This window comes from Nuphar pumila, chromosome 14, assembly GCF_984573655.1.
Source record: "Nuphar pumila chromosome 14, dmNupPumi1.hap1.1, whole genome shotgun sequence".
Classification (NCBI taxonomy): Eukaryota; Viridiplantae; Streptophyta; class Magnoliopsida; order Nymphaeales; family Nymphaeaceae; genus Nuphar; species Nuphar pumila.
Genome location: NC_143262.1, coordinates 31,440,603 through 31,446,289, shown reverse-complemented (window position 1 = coordinate 31,446,289; position 5,687 = coordinate 31,440,603). Strand labels below are relative to the sequence as shown.

The 5,687-nt window shown below is 34.6% G+C and overlaps 1 long non-coding RNA gene across 1 annotated transcript; it reads left to right on the top strand.

The window, feature by feature from the left end:
- Positions 1 to 209: 209 nt before the first annotated feature.
- On the top strand, positions 210 to 3,799 carry LOC149816727 (uncharacterized). The gene is made up of 2 exons (XR_016427689.1): positions 210 to 603; positions 1,779 to 3,799. It is a non-coding gene; the product is annotated as an uncharacterized LOC149816727 (long non-coding RNA).
- The last annotated feature ends 1,888 nt before the right edge of the window (positions 3,800 to 5,687 follow it).

The window sequence follows — 5,687 nt, the reverse complement described above, 5'->3', positions numbered from 1 at the left end:
ATAAAAGAAAATAATAATAATAATAATAAGTTTTTGAAAACTTCTTTTAAAAACCATTTTTTTGAAAGAGCTTTTAAAAAGGGGCAGCTCTTTTGAAAAAACTTTAAAAGAAAAAAAAAACAGAAGTTCGTCTTTTTATAAAAAAGTTTTAGGGTTTGAAGAACCCTCTCTCTCTCTCTCTCTCTCGCTCTCTCTCTCTCCCTCTCTGGCCTTCCCCTCTCATTCTTTTTCTCCGCCCTTCTCGAAGCTTCCATCGTCCCCCTCCTTCATCCCTCCATCGCCGAACTCCTCCATGAGCTTCTCTATAGCCATCGCCCATCACCAACCGAATCTCCCTCAACCCTTGATCCCCAACGGCTCGACTCCTCTCAATTCTGCTTCTTCTTCTTTAAAAAGGGATCTCAAGGGCAGGCTAAGCATTCATTCCTCACCCCTTCTGGTTCGCCCATTGCCCTCTGATCCATTCTCCACCTTGCCATCCCGCAATTCCTGAAGCTTTCCTGGTCTCTTCCACCGATCTTTGATCCCTTCTCTCCTTCTAGCCGATCGAAGAAATTTTCATCACAATAGCTGAAGCCCTCTCCCGCTTCGATTAACCATCCGGTAAGTTTTCCTCTCCTTCGTTCATTCCTTCTTCTTTTTTAGTTTTTTCTGTTTCGACTCATACCATCTATGCACCATTGGTGATGTTGATGTTGCCTGTGCAAGCATCAACCCGCCTCGTGCAACAACAATCGTAAGATTCATTCCGACATCTCGCTTTGTGTTTATCAGATTTCTTTGATTTTTCGGTTAAAAATCTATTTACGCCTGATTTTCTCTGCTTTGTTTTATTAACTGATTTCCTGCTCTCTTCTGCTATTTACTTTAGTCATCTTTACATTTTTTTCCTTTTTTATTCTGAATGATATTGGATTTTGAATGACATCGGGCAGCACTCTGATGTCTTTTTGGCTTTGTGTTTTGATTATTCTCAAAATTTTATTTGATCGTCTGTCCCGTTATGCTGCTCATACCAGATTTTTTTTCTTCTCCTTTCTTGCGATTGCATTTCTTCATCACGTCCATCGTATGAATGACTCATCGCGTTAAGCCTGGAGGCACTTCAATGTTGGTCCTTGTATATTAAACACTGGATTCCAGCATTCTGCAGGACTTCAACGAGCCGCCATGATATATTAGAAACTCCAAGCTAAAAGCAAATTTAGATCTGGTTTGCTGAAAGCAAACCAGATTCTGATTCAATCTCTCTGGAACAAGATCACTCTGTATTTAACTTTGTCACAAAATCTGAGCTGCGTTCTTCTTTTTTTTATGTTTCTAATACATGGTTATTTTCATTAGTCATACCTTCCGATCCTGAATTCCTTTTATTCTAATGTCTAGATTCTGCTTTTTTTTTGTGTCAGCCTTGTCCATATCTGTGGATTCCTTGTAACCTCATCATATGTCTTTCCAATTATAACCTTATCACCAATTTCTTTTTGTTTTGCGGATTTTGTTCTAATTCATAATTAATGATTTGTAAGGGAATGGCCCATCTGGTTGCAACCCCCAGTTGTTATGTGTTAGTATGCTGAATGAATAACGTTGTGTCTTATCTATTATATTAGTATGCGTATTTTCTTTAATATTACTTCTTCCCATCCATATTTTCTACCCCTCTCATGAGAACGTGGAGGGTGTTGACAGAGTTAATATCAGATTTCATCTAGAACCTATCTGTTATATATTAATCTGATGCCCCGCAATTGAACGAAGTTCGATTCATACAACAGAAAGGGAAGAAGTGGGGTATCGACCTTCTGCAAAGGGGTTGGGTCAATGTATTCCAGATTAAGCTCTGGCGTATGGCCAATAGAAATCCTTTCCAAAGTTCAAGTACTTTTAGCGATGTTCCGCGAGTCGATGTTAAGGATGAAGCAGCACTATAGTTGCCTAAAGCAAAATTTCTGCCAAATGTCCTGCAAAGAAGAAGATGAGAAGATATCACAGGTAATATGAAGATGCTAAAAGAAAACAAAAAAAAGAGGGTTTCAAGCAAAATGATAGAGGTCATAGCCATGTTTGATAGGCTTGCTGTCAAGAATTCAGAAATCAAAAGGTATGCCCATTTCCTTTCTCCTCCTACACTCGTTTACCGGGTGTTCATAGTAATACATATAGTTTGATCCTAATTGATTTTATAAGTAATATTGCTCATTCGATCTCCTGCACAGATTTTGCCTGCATTATTTTACTGCTTCAGTCATGTTAATAGAACCAACCCTTCATTGTGTGGGTCAATGTGCATTTGTTCACCATTTATATGTTTTATGGTATAAATCATTTTATGGAGTCAACTATCCAGTGGGTATTTGTTCCTGCATTTTTTTAATATCCTGTATCTTGATCACTATTTTCATTCATTTACTGTTTTATTTGATGATTCATACTAGCTCTAGTCATTATCCCACCTCATGATATCACAATTTTCCCTGTAGATGGTGATAACAGGCCCATATAATAAAACATCCAGCATCATCTAAACACTCCCTATCTTGTGCATCAAGACCTCACTCATACCACTTTTGCTCAGTGTTGTCTTGCATTTTGCCCATGACATCAACATATTTTTTTAATTTTTTTATTTTTTTTTTGTCATTGCCTGTATACCCACTTTGCACATAATTCCTTTGGTAATGTCACTAGAATTCAATGACTTGCTCTGCAGAAATATGTGTTATCTGTTGATTTATGGGCTAAAAGGCTTTGATCAACTTACTGATAAATGTTGAAATTTGCTGTTTACAGTGCCTGAACTCCATCTTTTAGATATTACCAAAGGAGGTTAATCCAGATATCTTGGGTAAAGTTATCGGAACTCTTTTGGTAGTTCCTCTGGCAATCCTCAGCAGTGTTGTTGAAATCGATGTATATGAAGGTCGATCTACCTGTAGCAACTTGATTATGCATAAAGTGATTATCCCCTGCATCTAATTTTGGTTTGTTATCAGAAAATTCTGTTTATTAGGAGTGACATTGTTACTGTGAAATCCTTGTTTACTGTGAAAAAAAAACCTATAATACCTTCTTGTGCTTAGCTTCATGCAGGCTACATCAAAACTTACCTATTTACATGTTAATCACTATCTGCTACCATCACTACCCATAGTTGTACCTTAATACAATTCTTTGTCTCTCACAGTATATGTTCAATTTTTGTTTTCCTGCACTTTTACCTTTGCACTCACATTCCATATTCATTCTCCCATGATCTCATGTGTGCACAAGCACTTCACTTTCAGTCTTTATGTACACCGTACCACTGTATTAAGTTCACGCACAGCATATGTCCCCTGTGCATAGCCTCTCACCCCTGCTACCCCCATCAGCAAATTTCAATTCCCACATCTTACAACATCATGAATCGTCGCATCATTTGTCATGTATCAAAGTGTCAAGATATCCCAATACATGCCTGGTTTTGGGATTTTGGATATGTACAATCCATAAAATACATATATATATTTGAAGCATTATTATTACTTTGATTGAAATAATTTGTTATCCTTACTGTGCGTCGAAGCTTTTGCAGGGCTGACCTAAAGCAAAGATTCCCACTGGATATTGAAGGAAAGCCGAGCTCTGATGAGCATCTCGATTCTTTTACCTCCATACTTGTCAGGAGCCTCTGTAATTAAAACCACATAGCATTAAAATTCCTGTATTTATACAGTTTCTGTTTTATATCAGTTACTTTTCTCTGTTATATATATCAGTTCACATACCTTGATCATATAGCACATACCAGTTTATATATTAGTTATACATGTTAGTTGTAACATTGTGTTAATATTGCATATGTAATCACACTGCTAAACGTTAGAAATCCTTCAACATTTATGTGAGTTGTATAGTAAGTAAATCCCTTGCAGTTTGTATCATCATGATGCATCATATCACCTACACTATCACCCACTTCCATAACACCTTCTTCGCCTCTTACACTGCTGAGGCATCTGTACATCCTGTGTTGGCATTTGTATATTCTATATTTGCATACACTTCACTTCATTCTAGCAGCAGTTGTATATTCTATATTGGTATATACTTTATTTCATTTGTATCTAGCAGCATCTGTATATTCCATACGTATACCTTCATTTATCAATGTTTCATGGCAATTTTAAACTTTGTGTACCGGCTTCCATATGATTGCCAATATTTAAAATCTCATGGTTACTGCGTGTTCATTATATAGTGCATGGTCCCTTAGCCAATCCTTTGCAGAAACCGATCTGCTAATTCATTTTGTGGTGCCGTGTGCCATCAACCGGTGTCACCAATCTGTTGAAATGGACATTATAAAGTGGAACCTAGATGGGGTATACCTGTATATCTTTACAAATGTATTGTCACCTGTATATTTTGTATTCCACTGTACCTTTGTTTTCCAGCATCTTCCTCAAATTTCTTGCATATCATGCATTATTGTTATGTTGGCGACTTCCACAAGCATGTTCCATCGGTTGAGGTAAGTATCACCTTCTCATTTGAATGAGGACATCTTCGTATATATTTTCTATATGAGCATAACATCTTAGGTTCAATTTAATATCTTCTATCATCTTTCCATATTTTTGCAATCTTGCTCTATACTAACTCTGTTTTACAGGTAGTAAGTTAAAAAATGTTATTTTAGTTTAGGAACATTAAATTCAATTTTTAATTCGTTTGAAAAGTTGTAATGATTTGGTGTTGATAAAACTTTCATATTTTCCTGTATTAGATAGAATGAATGAACATTGTAAATTTCATAAATTGCTTGTTTTCATGCTTTTTACCTTTATTTTCCAAAATCTCACAATGATGAAACACGAATGGCACGTGCACCATTTTGTAAAAGGTAATTAATCCTAAGTTGATGATTTATATCAATGGCCATAGTTAGGATGTAAACAAAACTTAGGATTTTTATCTTTTATAGGATAACACTGGATCCATACTAGATTATTTTCAAAATTCATCATATCCTCTTTAAAAAATTTCCTCTTTTATCAGAGTTTAGTCTAAAATTGATTCAATACATATATCAATGGTCATAGTCAGAATATATTGAGAATTAATTTCATTTTAAACTCTATAAAAGCACCAAAACATGTTGTATTCTTCACTTGAATTTAAATGTGATTATTATATAATACATTCAATGACCATAGTCAGAGATGTATTATATTTTCAATCTAATTTTTTCATTCATTTAAAGAATGAAATATGATTTTCAAATCTAATTTTAAAATTATTTAAATTCATTCATCATCTAGGATAGAATTGCATCATATTTTCAAAATTCTTTTTCAAAAATCCAAGTGATTTATTTCAAATATCTTCTTTACTTCTGAAGTCAATTTTCAACTCTTGTAAATTCAAATACCATCTTCAGATTCTAACTTTAAATTCAAAGTCCAATTCGACTTTGAAATTCATTTGTATACCTCAAAATTCAAATTCTAAATCAAAATCAAACTTCAAAGTTCAATTTAACTTTGAAGTTTCTGATTCATCTTCTGATTTCAAAATTCAAAATCAAGTTTATCTTCTTATCTTCAAATTCAAAATCAAAGTTTTTGAGATTGATTCTGAATCTCAAAAATCAAGTCTTTTCTAAAAGTTTTAAATTCAATATGGGTTTTCAAAACCCAAAC